Genomic DNA, 18,935 nt, shown 5'->3' on the forward strand with positions numbered 1-18,935 from the left:
TCCCAGAAGAGTAAGGCAGACAGTAGAATAGGGACTTCAATGCGCAATGAGAGAGGTAGATATAATATCACCAACCCCAGTAGTTACAATTCCCCCCCTGTATAGCCATGCCCTTTGGTAAACTAATTATGGTAAACTAACCTGTGTGTTGGTCCCTGTGTAGGCCTCTTAATTGTAGGAGACCTACTGACAGTCCTGAGGAAGGAGACATTCCTCTTTAAGATATATTAAGGTGAAAATAAACTAGCAAAATAAACAATTGTATCTATCCTTCTACTTCTAAAAATTACTTTTCTTGAGCTCTCCCACAATTTTATTTTATGTTCAAATCTACTTTTTAATGTTTTAATATTTCATTGTCTCTGCCTAATGACACAGTCTTTGAAGTGTGTCAGAGCTAAAATCTATGAGCTATTGACCCTTTTTATGCCTTTCCTGCTCTCAGAAGCCCTTTTCTGCAAGGAAAGAGTTTTATGGCTGCAATTCCATATCAGTGAGGGTCCAACTAAGTCCAGACTGGGCAGATACTGTCACTTGCATTCCTGAATGTTAATTCCTTCAGACAGAGAAAGAAAAAGGGAACACAGGCTAGTTATTTGTATGTATACTTTATATTCACCTCAGTATTCCTTTAAAGTGGACCTGAACTCAGAACATCCTCTCAGCTCTAAAAGATACACAACAGCATAATAACCTTTAAACAAAAAAAAAACATTTCTTTGTTACAGCTGATACAAATCCAAAAATAAATCTGCACATTTTATATTTCCTGATTAGTGGAAGCAGACATATTGTTTACAGCCTGTGCTTTCAAATGGGCTTATCTGCTTATCTGCCATAGGCAGTCATGTGACACAGGTTGGAGATCAAATTACAACTAGTGATTAGACACAAATGAGGGGGAATTACTCACACTCAACTCTTTAAATACATACAGGGTGCATTTCTGTTATGTTTTGTTTGTGTCCTGTGCAAGAGTTCAGGTCCACTTTAAACATATCAGTTCCAGTGAGCATGCCACGCATTGGCACATGCAAGTCCTCCACATCTTTTGCTAGCTCTAATCTTCCCACCACTAATCACAAAGGAGGATATATAGTTGGTCCGTAAGCTGTCATTACTTTTTGCCTCGAGGATTAGGTATATGCTCTCCTATTTCCAGCTCTTATTAGGACAATTTGTGTCATGTTTCAGTTTATTTTTTATTGTTCTGCTTTAGTTGCAACAGACATGGAGCTTCTAGATAACACAACAAACAGCTTAATCCAACAATAACAGTTGAAGGTAACCATAGTAGACTGTTTCCATCATTGAAGGATACACCTAATGCAATCTAGGATAGTAATCTTTAGTACATATAGTTACTTAGATCAATTAGAGGCAGAACCTATTCAATAATCATGTCACTAAGCTTTACAGATACATCAACACCTACAAATTCTCATCAGGTGTGGAGAGCAGCTATATTGATATCCAGATTGGGAATTGCCAGCCCAGACACTCCATATCTTGTTACAATTATTTGGGTGGCCTCTCACCGAGCATGATAGTTGGTAAAGTGGCAAAATCTGATTAATTATTTTCCAATGACTAAGGGTAGGAATTGGTGTCATATTCCAGTCTAATAACGTTAAAAGCACAATCTTTGCACTCCTATTTCTTTGTGTTCTTTATAATTCAGGTTCCCAGCTGCAGATGCTACCAGATGTAAAGATTAAATGTGGCTTTATTTATTTTTGATTAAGAAAGTTGGCATATAGCTTTGGACTATGTTTATTGTCAAACTAATTTAAAATTGTAGGTGGCACTACCTGCAGGGTATTGCAGATCTACATATGTGTGTTGCTGGCTGTGCTTTTAGTGCTTGCCAACTTCTAAAACACTTCATTTAAATCAGTCTAGTCTTAATAGGCTATTATAGTTCCAGCGTTGATCAGAGGCGTAGCTAGAGCTTTCAGCGCCCGGGGACAAAGACAGTTTATGCCCCCCCCCCCCCCCCCATGGTGGCAAAGCGCAAAAAGGGGCGTGGCCCCACTTCAGAATGTGAGCGTGGTCATCGGTGCCGCTATACAAATACATAATAATATGGTAGGACATTACACTATGACTATGGCAGTATTAGATGTACTCTGTAAAGTGCTGCTGCAGAAGATGTTAGCGCTATATAAATACATAATGATATGGTAAGACATTAGACTATGACCATGGTAGGGATAGGGATTAGATTGTGAGCTCCTTCAAGGACAGTCAGCGACATGACTACAGTCTGGTGGGTCAGGTCTGGCGGCTGGAGGTCTCTGGCTCAGGCATAGTGGTGGTGTGTGCTGGGCTCTGGCCCAGTGGGTTCTATGGCTAGAGGCCTCAGGCCTGCCTGGTGGTGTGGTGGGCACCACCAGGCAGGCGTGTAGTGGGCTGGACCCTAGTGGGCTGGAGACCATGGTCAGCAGTGAATGGGGGTGGGTACCTGGGGAGGCTGGTATGTCTGGGAGTGAGGGGTCGCAGCAGCCAGTAGGCAGACAGAAAACTTACAGAAAACAGCCAGCCAGGTTGCAGCCTACTGCTACATGTGCGCTGCCTGAAACTGGATAGTACTGCCTAAATCTGGGTTGGGTGGGCTGGGCTAGCAGGAGCTTGGCTTCTATCTTTTCTTCCCCCAGATACTGTGATAATGGCTGGATGAATGTGTGATAAAATGCTAAAAGCTTTAAGCCTAAAGGGTCAGGGACAGGGTCAGTCAGTCAGCGAAAGGGAATGTATGTATGACATACATACATTCTGTGATTCCATCCCTGACTGCCTGACCCTGTCCCTGACTCTGCAGGCTTCTTCAAGCATTTAGCATTTTATCACACAAGTACCCTATTTTATGGACCATGACTCCCTCCCAGAAACAGTAATTCCACACCCAGTAATCTCCTCCACCCCCTCAGTAACAGTAACCCTCCAGTAACAGTAATTCCACCCCCAGCAATCTCCTCAACCCCCTCAGTAACAATAACCCTCCCAGTAACAGTAATTCTCCTCTCCCACCCCCCAGTAACAATAATCTATGCTTCCATAACTGCTGCCCCACTTAAGATACAGTACAGTACAGTGGAGACTTCACTTACGCTCCTTCAGCCCCTGGCTAAGTCCATCTGCTGGTCTCTGCTTTTTTCACTACTACACACAGCCAGCCCCAGCAGCAGCAGTCTGTCCAGCACTTCACACATGTCCATCCTTGCTCCAGTCAGCCGGGCCTCCCTCAACACACTTACGGGGTTACAGATGCTGCATCCAGCATGTGCACAGCACTTTCCAAAAAGTCAGCTCCTCTTGTCTCTCCCTCTTCCCCCGGCTTCAACTGGTCTCCAGTGCGCGGCTCCCTCTGCTCCATACAACAGCATCCAGGGCTCCCTCCGATCCATGTGACCACACGTGGCTCCATCTGGGCACCATACATGGCTCCTTCTGGTCCATGTGGATGCCGCACACGGCTATACCAAGCAGCACAGTCCAATCAGCCAGACCTCCAGCACTCAAACATCCTGGGGCTTCAGTGACAGCATCCTGCACGTGGGTGCACAGCACTTAATGACGTGAGCTGGCACCGCCGCTACTCTCTCCTCATTGGTGGTTCGCTCTGCAGGGGGCAGAACCTCTTCCACAGCAGCCACATAATGTAGATTGCAGGAGCCAGGAGGTAGGTCCCAGCCAGTGCAGAGACAAATTGGGCTTGGCTGGATGCTGGCTCCGCTCACTCTACTCATCCGTCTCCGCCCCCCTCTCCATAGTTGCACTCCACTTCCCTGCCTGCCTCCGGCGCTCCTCCTCACTCACCATCCGGCTTGTGACGTCTCACACGAAAAGCCCCGAGCAAGGCAGCAGCAGCAGAAGACTCCGGCACAGAGAGGAGATTTACACAAAAAATAAATGCGGCTGGGCGCCCTTAGTGAGTCAGCGCCCGGGGGCACATGTCCTACCCCGCCCACCCCTAGCTACGCCCCTGGCGTTGATGAACATGAGAAAAGTTAGTCTCTTTAGGATCAATGTACTAAACTTCTTGGTTTTATATTATTTTTAGAATTTTATTGGCTTTACAATCTCAAGAATTCATGATTCTTGAATCTCAAGCTTCACTTGCATTACATGCTCAAAAAAAGCTTTGCATTGATTTTGTACATAGTTTTGCATATACTTATTGCATATGTTCCAGACTGCATATACAGTACTTTATCTCCTTTGATATTACCAACTGATGCAGGACAGCTTTTCACCTGCTGGCAGAGTGTTTCTCATACAACACTAATAATGTGTTCAGGTCATTAGACCATGCATAGAGACTGGTAGCAAGCAGGGAGAAACCTGTAAGCATGCAATTCCCCTTCCCACAACTCTTTTCACCAGCACTCTACGCTTTTCAGCAAAAAGTGATTATGATTGGTTTGCAATGGGAAGGGGTATATAATGTACCAATCAGCTGGCACTGGGAGCTCATTCAACATACCCTTGGGCATTGTGATTGCTCTGTAATGAAGGGATGGGGTCTAGGGTGTTATCTGATTGGCCTAATAATGAAGTGATCAGATAAAAACATGTCCAGTTAATATGAGGGCCTTCCAGCAGACCCTCTATTCATTGGGGAGTATTGTAAAGGCTCATACCCACATTGCGACTTTTTGCCCGATTTATCCGACGATCTGCGTTTCCTTGCCTGACGAGCAATCATTTTACCGATCTCACATCGTAAGTACATGCACGCAATTAAACAACATTTTGCTACGCATGGTGATTACAACCATCACGGCTTATAGGATCTTTAACCGTGATCATATGACCTCCTCGTGTGCCGTCACGTGTTCCCATGGGTAGGAAGATGGATCGGGGAATGCTCATTCATTGGAAGGCATTCAAATAGTACTTGTGCATAGCGCTTACCAAGGAAAGATATGAGGTTCAAACGGGGTAACTCTGTAGCCTCTTCTCTTTCAAATCTCAACCTCACAGCCAAAACAAAAGAGAGGCATATGGAATATTCATAGCGTAGCCCGTCTCGGCATATAAATCTGGGGGCCTCCACCAGGAAGGAATATTGAACTCCCGTGGATATTTGATGCGGTCACCAAGCTTTACCATGTGCTATTGCTCTGATAGGTGGCATGCTCACCTGATCAGTACGCTGCCCCGGCCTACAGAGGGCATACTCAGTTTGTGGTATAACCCCTGGCAACAAACACCATCCAATATCGACCTCCACTGATACTTGTAACATCAGAAATATTAAAACATCATCATAGTGCAGACAGCCATAACAATCCTAAAATAGAACACATATCCATTACACTGCCATAGACACAAGCTCCCTGATCACCCTTTTTGAGTGCTGTCCACTATCACAGACAGCTGTAATGGCTTTGCCTTTCTTCCTGCACTATTCCTGAGTCAGCCTTTAGTATTCCTCCAAACCATGTACAGACAACTTGATCTATAGACTGGAAAGCCTCATATAGTGCAAAACCATCAAGTTTAATAACTTTAAAAGGTCAGGGTACTCACAAAACAAGTTTAAAACAAGTGCTTTGTATAAAATCTGAGGACGTCTCCTCCTGCTACAAACTGGCCATGCTCCGCCCACGTGTTTCATCATGTGACTTATCAGGGGCTGTCATCGGAAGGCATTGCTGTGAGGTTCCCCACACCAATCTTCCAGCATCTTCAGGTGAGTGAGTATTCAGCTTTAGAAGTAATAAAACACTACAAAGCACGTAATGATCTTTATAACATCTTAATGTTGATTAAGTACCTATGTTGCATTTGGCACCCTAGCTTGACCTGCCAATTTCACTGAAAATATTGCTCTTATTTTGATTGCACTGGCACCTTGCTGGAGTTGATTGAAGTGGTCCTCAATGTTGCCTGAAAAATCTTATCTTGCTTACAACACACTTTTGTCCTTTGTGTTGACTGAAGTCTTCCTTCATGTTATTGAAGAAATGTATCATATTCATACAGTTTTCTTACTTCAAGCTCCAATACAACGCAATACAATACAATACAATAAAATAAAATAACATTTGTAAAGCGCTTTCTCCTATAGTACTCAAAACACATAGTTATGTCTCAGATCAGTTCAAGGTTGCAGGCTGGACTGTGTTACAGAGGAAATAGTCATGTGACATATACTGTATGTTATCATGTTGGGATGGAAATATTGATCTAAGCCAGCCGTATTCATAAATATAAACACAGACAATAGTATTACATCAGTTTAGGGCCAAAGCTTGATGTAAGATGACATTGGATGTTGTATTGTCAGGAACTCACCTGCTGGAACCAGTAATGCGGCTGTCTCCGCTGGTGGTAGGCTGAATCCTGGCACTTCTGGGTCTGCGCCATGTGTGCAAGCGCATGGCGACTCCAGCTCTCTCCAAAGTGGGTCCACATGCACACACTTTGGCTCAATGAGAAGACAGTCGAACGTAATTACATGCCCGTCCTATTCACTAAGACTCAAAAAGAAAAAAGAACATGAATGTCTGGCACTGTAGCTTTAATGCAAGCAGCAGGTGTACATTGAATGGAAATCACAGTAAATGCACAGAGGCATGTGTTCATGTGAAAAAATAAAGTACTTATCATGCTCTGCTGGAGTGGGGAGGCAGCTGTGGGCGCCAGAGGGTGCACGGCCTTAAGACCGTTTGGCAATGGGGTGAGCCTTGCTTCCTCGGAGGCTAGCGTGAGTATTGCAATGTACTGTCTACTTTTGTCTTGAGCATGTAGTTCCTGCTGGAGTTTTATAAGTGCAATTGGCCATTTTGACAATACCCACAGCTCTTTCTGAGTGCCTGCCATCCCCTCTCTCCTAGGCAGGGGCGTAGCAATAGGGGGTGCAGAGGTAGCGACCGCATCGGGGCCCTTGAACCAGAGGGGCCCCGTAGGGCCCTACCTCAACTACAGTATTAGATCTCTATTGGTCCTGTGATCATTATAATCACTTCTATAGATACTTTGAATAGTGGTAATCATAAACAAACTGTTCCCCATCCCCTTCTTGCACCTCTGACACTGTAGTTGCCATTGGCAGGTTTTGGTGCGCTGTACCAATTGTTATGTATAAAGTGCTTGGGGGGCCCCATTGTAAAACTTGCATCGGGGCCCACAGCACCTTAGCTACGCCACTGCTCCTAGGCTACTATTCACTAAGACGCAGGCAAATTTAGTAGCTGTCAGCTGGCAAATAGGAAGTAGGCTTTGCGTGATTGGATGTGTTGTGTGTGGCCAGCCTATGATTGGTGGATGCTGGTTTAAAGGCTGCTCCTGCTCTAAACAAACTGCCCATGATAGAGTTAGTTACCTTAGAATACTGCTGAATGTGCTTTATATATTTTGATCTCCTGTGTATTGATCTTGCCGGCTCTATTGACCTCCCATTGGATTGCTGCCTGGACCAACTTGGATATCCCTGACCTTGCTCTCATCTTCTCCCTTCTGTACTGTGATATTCTGATCTCTTGTGTTCTTGTTTACACCCACATTGTCTAGTGTGGTTCTGGTGGTACGTCTGTTTTTCCAGGCTCAGTCTCTATAACTTGCATGCCAAAACCTGCAGGGTAACCAAAAACGTTACCTCTTGTTCTAGAGTATCTTGTATTTATAACCCGTATGCTCAAATCGGGCACAGATAGACAGATCTGGCGCCGATCCCTGCATACAGCTAAGGGTTAACTTACAGTGTTCTCAGTCTGCTAATATATTTACAGTCATGTGCTGACTCACATGTGGTGGCAAGTATTTGAATTGTACGTGTGTGGTGAATCCTTTGGAGTCAGGACGTTCCTCTCAGCTAGTCGGCTCATAGATTGCGAATCCACATATGGGCATCTATGCGCAAAGCGACAACGAGACCGAGTTTCTGACTCTTAGCGATTGACCCGATCAAGGACCGGCCCGTGCGGTCTATGACATTGAACTTCAAACCACTAAGAACAGTACACAGACACTGTCTGCTTATTAGGTCTACATACCCTCCACAGAAAAACTGTTTCAAAATATGTTTTTGTGGAAAAAATCCTGGCTGGATAGTGTAATGGTTAAGGGCTCCGCCTTTGTCACAGGAGACCAGGGTTCGAATCTCGGCTCTGCCTGTTCAGTAAACCAGCACTTATTCAGTAAGGAGTTCTTTGGCCGAGACTCCCTAACACTGCTACTGCCTACTGAGTGCGCTCTAGTAGCTGCCTCGCAAGCACTTTGAGTCCGACAGGAGAAAAGCGCTATACAAAAAAAAGGAATTATTATTAGTTATTATTAACCGTAGTTGGTAAGGTGCTCCTAGGTCACCTCTTGTTCACGCGGGGGCTTTTCGTATAGGTGAAGAGTGTGATATTAGAAAGGGGTATAGAGACTGAAAAAAGGCAGGAGATCTGCCAGACAGGGCCGGCGCTACCATAGAGGCAAAGGAGGCAGCTGCCCCAGGGCCCCAGAGCTTGTAGGGGCCCCAGTAGCTACAAGAGGAAAACAATTTTTTTCAAATCGACCTTATAGTTCCTGAGAAAATCGATTTTAAAGTTTCAAAGGAAAAAAAATACACATTTAAAAACCAGCCGACTTTAATGGTTAATAGCAAATCCACCCTAAATTCTAGAAACCCTAATTTGCAGGATATGTTAAGGAGATCATTGGGAATAAGAGGAAAAAACAATTTTTCAAAAAGACTTTATAGTTTTTGAGAAAATCGATTTTAAAGTTTCGAAGGAAAAAAGTATACTTTTAAATGCGGTAAATGTCACTTTTAGTATCGCAATATGGCTGTATGAAGATCCCTGGCCTTTTTTTTCTATTTTCCCAATTTTTATGTTTAGAATGTGGGAATTTTTTTTTTTAATTATGTGGGGTCCCCCCTCGTGAAACTTTTTAACCCCTTGTCCCCCATGCAGGCTGGGGTAGCCAGAATGTGGAGCTCCGACCGATTGGGGCTTCAAACCCTGACTATACCAGCTGCAAAAAATGTCCCTTAATGCCAATTTTTGCTCCAGGGTATCTGTTGGGGGGGGGGGGGGGGCAGGTTTATTTTGCCCTGGGGCCCCATTGTTGCTTAAACCGGCCCTGCTGCCAGGCCTCACATGGAGCTCTTAAATTAAGTGAAAGAAACCTACAATAAGCAAAGAAGATGAACTGCTGCAAGATAGATAATAAAATATTTCTAGGAAGATGACAGAAGACTTTAAGAAGCTCTGGAGGGGGGCCATTGCAAAGAGAAGAAGAGCCTTTAGTCAAGCAGGTATGACCAGCAAGACTACCAGAAGGAGAACCTCAAAAACCCCAATAAACATAAACAAAAAATATAGAGAAATTAGGACTCAAAAGTCCAGTGTGGTACAGTATCATGTGCTAATTAATGTGCAAGGTACCACATCCTTACTAAACAGCATCGAATATCGTTGTGAAGAATTTAAACCCTAGGCTACCGTCTAGTGGCTGTATAGTGCACTGGTTAAGAGTCCTGCACAGGAGACCAGGGTTCGAATCTCGGCTCTTCCTGTTCAGTAAGCCAACACCTATTCAGTAGGAGTTCTTGGGCAAGACTCTCTAACACTTCTAATGTCTATAGAGCGCGCCCTAGTGGCTGCAGCTCTGGTGCTTTGAGTCCGTCAGGAGAAAACCGCAATATAAATGTTCTGTGTCTTGTCATGTCTACGTTGCCTTTTCATAACACTAGCCTTGCAGGCTGTTCTATAATTATTTTATATTAAGTTCCATAATTTCTTTTTCTACCATCTAATTTTCCAGTTAATAACAAAAAAGAGCACTTTGCCCATGGCTAGGTTGACATCCATTCAGAACTTCAAACCACTAAGAACAGTACACAGACATTGTCTGCTTATTAGGTCTACATACCCTCCACAGCTAAACTGTTTCAAAATATGTTTTTGTGGAAAAAATCCTGTGTTTTTTTTTCTCTTCAATGAACGGTTTCCGCACGGCTAGAAACCTTTAAAATATAGAGAACAAAGCTAGTAAAGACTAATAATTTTCTGTGTGGGATTGTGAAATACTGATAAATGAAAGTTAAGAAGCATATATTTGTGACCCATATGATTAACTCTGCAGGATTTACCATCAAATGCCAAGTTTTATGTATTATTAAGAAACCGAGAACTGACATTTATTACGATTCACTTTGTATGATGTTTTTCTCAGCAAGAACCTTCTTCCACTGTAAATGGTTCACTTACTTTAAAACAGTACATGGCAAATGTTTCCTTTCTGAAAATTCTTGAGGAGGAAAATAAGGAAGGCACTGTGAGCAGGTTTCATAGCAGTGGATTTAAAGTTGGCTGGCAAAGTAGACATGGATCTAGGAAGACCTAATCTGGAACCACAATGGTGGTCTTTAGAAACTGAAGCAGAGACTGGCATATGCTGGTTATTTAAGTCTCAATTTCAGATAGTAATGGATCTATTTTACTAAAAGCAGTAAGTATGGTCTTTATTTATTATTTTTTTTTAAGAATTGTGTACTATTAGGAAGCTAGGGGCATAATTATAATGGAGCTGCCGATGAAACTGCAGAGGGGCTCACTGTTGTTGTGGGGGGACCCAAACTATTAGCCAGCCTTCCCTCCTCTTAAACAGGGGTCCAGATCAGGTGATTTTGTGGGTGCACTTTATATGGGCGTAAAGATCATGATGGACACACTTGTTTCATGATCCTTGCAAAATGCCCCCCCCCCAGGCTGTGAGGGTTACCATGGGGATGCAAGCGAAGGGGTGTGAGGATTGGGGGATCCCAATCACTGATAGCAGAATATCAGTATTCCATCCCTGATAGCAGAATATCAGTAATTGACCAATATTCTACTATACCCAATTCCCAATAAAATGACTATTGGTAATTATACAAATATTTTGCTATCTTTATCTATAACCTAAACTTCACCTCACCTACCTATCCCTAACATTTACCTCCCCCTTATGTACACCTAACACTATCCTCATGTCTACTAACACCTAACACTAACCCCCCTACCTACCTACACATAAAATGTACTACTATTAGCCTCCACCAATAGCCGCACTCACTTACTCTGAGTGCCGGCTACAGCAGGAGATTACCACTGCCGTTCCCCCGCCCACTAATAATCACACTTACCCCGGCACCCAAATGACACACTGGGCGCTGCTATAGCCACTAATTGCATAGCAACCAGCCTTTTTAACTGCTTCAAGATTTCTTGACCACTTAAATACTCCCCGTTTACCCATTGTTCTCCAGCCTTTCAGAAGCTTAGTAACTTAGGCCCAGTGTAACTAGTTTGACCATTGGCAAAGAAGATTTGGCTGTGTACATGTTAAGGGACAAACAGCCAAAATAGGTGTCATAATATATATTTGTTTTTTGTATACTGATTAGTATCTACTATGTAGATATTCGCTGCAGTTATTTTTCTTTATCTTGTTGCTGAATTATACAGTCAGCTTCCCTGGAATTCCCTAATGCAAATGAGCCAAGCTCATTTTAGTAAGAGAATGAGTGCTGCTGTTAGGTTAGTTCACCTTTATACTGTACAAGGATGACAAGGAGACTGTTTGAAATAAGTTTGGGAGCTTGTAAAGTGCAATGACAGTTGGGGGAGTGTCTAAGATGACCAATAGGATAGACAGACCTAAGAGAGATCTGATGGCTAATTCTTCTACAGCCCTACCCTGTATGCTCCAGGGATCTTCAGGTCTTCATAGCATTATTGCAGAGCTCCCATCACCTACTAGTGAGACTTGGCAAAGTCCCAGTGGACACACCATCCAGGCCAATGAGTCTCTACAGTTACGTGCTGGACTGACCATGCTGGGCTAAAAAGCTTCTTCAAAATCTGTTGAGCCTGGTCAGGGAAGTACTGGGAGCCCTGGTCACTGTCTGCTTCACCCAGCAAACCAGTCACCTTCAGTTTCCCCAGCTGCAAGAGTTCCATGGCAAAAGCACATTGTCTGCCAGTTGCCTTCTGAAACAAGGTTCTCTCAATACTCCTGGGGAGTCTCAATTTTAATTAAAAAGGTTGTCAGTTTAATGCCTCTACCTATGAAGACTGATCATAAAGACTGATTCATAAATTTCTTCAATAACAGCGAGTCTCTTCCCCTTATGGCAATATACAGTCCTCCCTCATCTCTACCATTGTATTGAAGGAGGGCACTTTGAGTCCCACATCAGACTCAGCTACTATTAGAATCTTGCAATGATCCAGTCTACCTTTTTTAGTTACTCATGATTATTCTATTAAATTTACCAATTCTCTTTCATAGTTAGAGGTAAACATTTCCAAAGACCCTGATAATTTTGTCAAGGTCAGTATTGAATCGCTATATCATTGGTTGAAAGGCAAAGCCTTTTTGTAGGGTTTAAATTGCCAATGTCAGTGTAACAATCGGTGTCAGCACACAGAGAGAATCTGATTTTTGGTGATCTGCAGTATCACCAAGAATGCAGATATATACCTGATTATTGATGATCTGCAGAATCACGATAATCCAAGTATAACTAACCTCTGGACACCTAGATAGTGTGAGTGTTTGGTGCAACAGTAATGACTGAGTAAAACCACTCGAGGAGCGGGTGGTTCTTGGGCAGTATGGGCGATACTGCCTTTTTGAGAAATACAAGAGCCTTCCAGCAGCCTGAGACCTCCATAGGGGTGGAGTCCCAGACTGAAGGTAGGAGGGACCTGTGAGTGAGTGACACTTGAAGGTGGATGTCACTAGTAGGTCTGGAGACTATCTCTATAGGAGAGAGATAGCTCTCGAGGTCGGGCAAGCCAGGTCGGCAACACACAGACAGACAAGGTACAGAGACAGTAAGCTGATTCGGCATCCAAGGTAGGCAGGGTTGGCAACAGATAATCAGATATGCGTAGGTACCAAATCAGAGAGGAGAGGGATAGTCGGGAAAGCAGTAGGTCATAACAGATATCAAACAATGCCTAGTCTTGGGTGTGAGGTCCATGGTCTCTACACCCTGGAACTAGTCTGGGGTATACTAAGATGGTACACAGTATCCCTAGTCTTGGGTGTGAGGTCCGTGGTCTCTACACCCTGGAACTAGTCTGAAGTATAACAAAATGATAACACAAGTCTCTAAGCTTGGGTGTGAGGTCCGTGGTCTCGACACCCTGGAACTAGTCTGAATAATAACACAATGATAATACAAGTTCCCTAATCTTGGGTGTGAGGTCCGTGGTCTCGACACCCTGGGAATAGTCTGAATAATAACACAATGATAAACAGAAGTAATCTGGCTCAGTGTGAATTCCCAGGTCCTCCTGGTTCAAACACACTGTAGGATCTGACTAAGGTCTGAGTGCTTCCACGTAGTGTTCGCAACGGCAGACAACTTGAGACTGAGCAGCAGCAACTATATATAGAGCAGCGCTCTCCGGCGCCACCCATCAGTGATTTACCAATAGTCACTTGCTCTGAGGTCAGCTGATCCGCTTGCTCAGCTGATCCCTCCTTGGCTGTCATAAATGTTCTGCCTCTCAGCGCACGTGCGCGTATTCCTGAATCTGTGTGAACTAACAGACCCAGCCACACCAGACGCATGCCGCAGCGTACAAACCGCCGCGCTGGACGCGGAATCAGCCGCCTTGCTGTCAGTACACGCGTCGCCTTTTCCGCGTTTCCTTACAGTCAATAACTGAAAGAGAGAGAGAAAAGGGGAAAGAGGCGCCAAAGGGAAATAAAATACTCTAAAAGCAAATAAAAATGAAGGAAATTAGGTAACTTACCTCAATGATGACAAATTCACATAAGATGAATTGTTTATTAGTACAAAGCACAGACAACGCATTTCGTGGGAACTCGCCCACTTCCTCAGGCCAAATAAAGTGCTACTGATCACTGATAGCCGCAATTTGGGGCGCCTCTGTTCATTTGGGCGCCTCTTTCCCCTTTTCTGTGTCTTACTCCCCCCCTTAATGAGGCAAGCTCCTTACACCTGACCCCAAGTGAGTCCTTACCACTTTACGGGTGATCAGAGTGCATGTGATGTTTTAAGAGAGCGACCACCTACAGGATCCCTGGTTAATCCGAATGGAGTCGGGATTGTGCATCTCCACCTGTCTGAAGTGGTCGGTTGCCCCTTGTGCAACCCACCTTTGTGAGTATTTTTGATCTGTCCTTTGATACAGCCATCAACTATCGTGACATACTGCACTATTTGGGCTCCCGTTGTCTGAACAGAACAGAAACCTCCCTTAAAGTCATGTACAGAACTTATTGGACCCGTCCAAGCTCAGCAAATTCTCTAGGACAGCTTGCCATCTGTTTTTCAGGGGTTGCCAAGAGGAAGGGAAATTCTACCATATTTGGTGGAGTTGTCCCATAGTTGCAAATATTTGTCTATCTGTCTGTCACTTAATAGAAGACCTGTTGGGGAAGAAAATAGTTTTATCTCCACTATCTGGTCTTTTGAATCTTAGAATAGATGGTCTGCATAGGTTTGAAAACTTACTTATCACTAAAATCCTGACAGCATGTAGGAACCATATTGCACAATCTTGGTTATCCCAACACCTCCAGTGGAAAAAGGTACTCCTGAGGGTTAACAACATATGTCTCAATGAATACCTCCCAGGTCTCACACAAGATGACACAAAATTATTCTACAAAGTATGGGGACCCTGGTTGAACTCAAGATACTGCTCCCATATAAACATCCCCAACCACTGAATCGCTTAGCCCAATCTTTCCATCCCTCTCTTCTATTAACACCAAAATTTGAAGTATAGCTAATCACTATCCACTTAGATTCACCTATATTGTTACAGTTACCAGCAACAATTTCTCTGAAATAAGCTTAGTTCACAAACTAATTTCACAGTCTTTGATTATCCTTAACAGGAATCAATCCTTTTGTTTTTCTGTTTTTGTTTTTCTTTCCTGTGTACCATTCTCTTGCTACCTGTTCTTTCTTATATCCTAAGTGCTGATACTGGAATAGAGTATATATTATCTACATATTGTGGCAATTCCTTTTCGTCCATAACTCTGAAGGTAACCATTATTGTACTCCACTATTAGACACAGTTGTTAAAAGTCAGATACTGTATTCCTTTTTTTCTTCTATGTGACTGTTATTTTCTCACTTTTTCAATAAAGAATTTTGAAAGGAAAAAAAAAACTTTGAGGACTCAAATCTCTCCACGTGTTGTTAAAAAAAAAAAAAATTAATCCTTCCTGCTATCTCACTATACAAATATTTATAATGATAACATGCCATTTGGCTGCATTTCCCCCTTACAAACATACAAATTATAGACTATCTGGTTGTTTCTCTTTTGCTCAGAGTCCAGAGTGTTAGTAAGTATGATAAGCAGCCTATTTCCGATTCTACTACAGTCTGAGCCATTACACCATTTTAGGGAAGATGTATCCTTGATATTTCTATCCTAGATCAAGGAGAGTGGGAAGAGGCCATACTAAGCCCAAAACTGGTTTCATTATTTCTCTAGTATTGAAAAGCTTTTCTATGCCCACAATGCCCAGGCTGATCTTCAAACTTTACGTCATGTAGACATGTAACTGTCTAATAGTAACAGTCTAAGTTAGGAAATCCAAGGGATCAAATGAAACTTAATCTCTGTACAGTCCTGGCCAAAATTTTGAGACTGTCAAAAATATTGGAAATTAGAAAAGTTGGTGCTTAAGGTTTTATAATAGCAATTTGCATATACTCCAGAATGTTATGAAGAGCGTTCAGATGAATTGCATGGCCCTTCTTTGCCATGAAAATTAACTGAATCCCAAAAATAAAACGTTCCACTGCATTTCATTGCTGTCATTAAAGGACCTGCCTAGATCATTTCAGTAATCGTCTTGTTAACTCAGGTGAGAATGTTGAGGAGCACAAGGCTGGAGATCATTAAGTCTGGCTGATTGGGTTAGAATGGAAGACGTGACATGTTAAAAGGAGGGTGATGCTTAAAATAATTGATCTTACATTGTTAACCATGGTGACCAGCAAAGAAACGCATGCAGCCATCACTGCATTGCATAAAAATGGCTTCACAGGCAAGGATATTGTGGCTACTAAGATTGCACCTAAATCAACAATTTATAGGATCATCAAGAACTTCAAGGAAAGAGGTTAAATTCTTGTTAAAGGACACATCTAAGCACTTACCACTTGCCACAGTCCACTTACCTGGGGCTTCCTACAGCCCCTGCCTGCCGATCTGTGCCTACGCCGCAGCTTCACTCCACGGTGGTCCTGGGTTCCCTCGGCGCAGGATTCCTACTGCGCCCATGCAAGCGGCTCTCAAAGTCGCGCTGACGTCATTTGGACTGTACAGCGCAGGCGTAGAACTACTGGGCTCTGCGCGGTACAGTCCAGATGACATCAACGCGACCAGTGAACCGCACGCTGAAGCACAGTGAGAGCCGATGTGGAAGCCGACCTGGCGAGGTCTGCTTCACCACAGGAGGGGACCGGGAGCCACCGGAGCTTTGGCAAGGGCACACAACGGGTGCCAGGGGCTGGAAGAAGCCCCAGGTAAAAAGATTTTTTATGTTTATATTCCTTGGACCACTCCTTTAAGAAGGCTTTGAGGTGTCCAAGAAAGTCCAGTAAACACCAAGATCGTCTCCTAAAGAGGATTCAGCTGCGGGATCGGAGTGCAACCAGTGCAGAGGTTGCTCAGGAATGGCAGTAGGCAGGTGTGAGCACATCTGCACGCACAGTGAAGCGAAGACTTTTGAAAGATGGCCTGGTGTCAAGAGGGGCAGCAAAGAAGCCACTTCTCTCCTAAAAAACATCAGGGACAGATTGATCTTCTGCAGAAAGTATGGTGAATGGACTGTTGAGGACTGGGGCAAAGTCATATTCTCCAATGAAGCCCCTTTCTGATTATTTGGGGCATCTGGAAAAAGGCTTGTCAGGAGAAGAAAAGGTGAACGCTACCATCAGTCCTGTGTCATGCCAACATTAAAGCATCCTGAGACCATTCATGTGTGGGGTTGCTTCTCATCCAAGGGAGTGGCCTCACTCCCAATTTTGCCAAAAACACACAGCCATGAATAAAGAATGGTACCAAAACACCCTACAACAGCAACTTCTTCAACAACTGTTTGGTGAAGAACAATGCATTTTCCAGCACGATGGAGCACCGTGTCATAAGGCAAAAGTGATAACTAAGTGGCTCTGGGACCAAAAGGTTGAGATTTTGGGTCCATGGCCTGGAAACTCCCCAGATCTTAATCCCATTGAGAACTTGTGGTCATTCCTAAAGAGGCGGGTGGAAAAACAAAAACCAACTAATTCGGAGAAACTCAAAGAAGTGATTATGAAAGAATGGGTTGCTATCAGTCAGGATTTGGCCCAGAAGTTGATTGAGAGCATGCCTAGTCAAATTGCAGAGGTCCTGAAAAATAAGAGCCAACACTGCAAATACTGACTCTGCATAAATCTCATGTAATTGTCAATGAAAGCCTTTGAAACGTATGAAGTGCTTATAGTTATATTTCAGTGCATCACATAAACAACTGAAACAAAGATCTAAAAGCAGTTTAGCAGCAAACTGTCAGTCTCAAAACTTTTGGCCAGGACTGTAAGTTTCTTCCCACCTTCATTTGTAACTTAAATGTACTATAAAGGAATTCTACTGCATTTTTTTTTTTAAGGAGGAAATGGGGTTACAGATGTGCAAATACTATTGTACACTGTACACTTAAAGGAAACCTGTAGGGGGGGAAAAGTGCCCCAAATGGGTACTCACCTTGAGAGAGGCGTACCTGTCCTTCTCCACCGGGTCGTTCCAATACTGTTCCATCTGAAAAACAATCCACAAGCCCTGGTCGACAGCTAGTGCATGCGCAGTAGCATATAGACCTGCTCAGCCTTCAGCAGAAAAAGTAGAGCCCAATCGCATCCATGCTACTGTTCATGCATGAGCCATCTGCGCCTGTGTAGTGCCACGGACCCGATCTGGCTCAGCTATTTCTGCCAAAGCCTGAAGCCCTGCTACTGCCCAGGCACAGTGCGCCAGCACTTCAGGGATCCCTGTTCTTGAATGCCTTGGTGATGGAAGACCAGGGAAACCTCTGTAGGATCCAGAGGCTTCCCCCTCCCGAGGTAAGTATCTTAGCTTTCTTTCAGAAAACCTCAAAGGTTTGCAGAGATCCAACTATACCATCTATCAGTGTAGTAAACAAAGTGCTCAAATGTAATTTTTTTTATGAATTGAAACTCTTGTAGTTAAAATTGCAGTCTTAAAAACTTGATCAGGTAACCACAACAAGTAACTGAGTTAAGAGAGTTGCTGGCAAGCACTTTGGGTGGGGCTGCTGCTTGAAATGCATCTTCCTGTACTTTCAGCAAGAAGGTAGGCCCAGATTCAACTCTACAGGGATGTAGCCTACAGTAATGAGAGTCTATGGAGCAGGAAGTGGCCAGTGTCTGATCGGGTTCTTTAAAAGTAGATTATCTGAAGCTTCTAAACAGAAAATGCTGCACAGATCTGGGAAAACATTTGTTTCTTGAGTTGGGCTTTAACTGTAGACAGCTGCTGATTGCCTCTCATCCCAACGTATAATATCAGAACAATGGATGCTTTGAAAAGGCTGTACACACTAAACAAAGCACATTTGGTAAGGATTATTATTTACTTCGTTCATTATTTCCCAGCTTCCTTTGCTATCAAATATTTCAAAAAGTCAACATTATCTGTTAAAGCAAATCAGAAGCGAAAATAAACTTATGAGATAATGAAATGTATGTGTAGTACAGATAACAGAAAGAACATTAGTAGCAAATAAAAGAGTCTCATGTTGTTTTCCAGCACAGGAAGAGTTAAAACACTTGAGTTGTTATCTATGCAAAAGAGCTTCTCTGAGATATTTTACCAACTTGGGGGAATTCAGTCCTGCTTTCTAAATAGCTTAAACAGCCAACGGTGAGACAGCTTCAGATA

Source organism: Hyperolius riggenbachi, chromosome 11 (assembly GCF_040937935.1).
Source record: "Hyperolius riggenbachi isolate aHypRig1 chromosome 11, aHypRig1.pri, whole genome shotgun sequence".
Classification (NCBI taxonomy): domain Eukaryota; kingdom Metazoa; phylum Chordata; class Amphibia; order Anura; family Hyperoliidae; genus Hyperolius; species Hyperolius riggenbachi.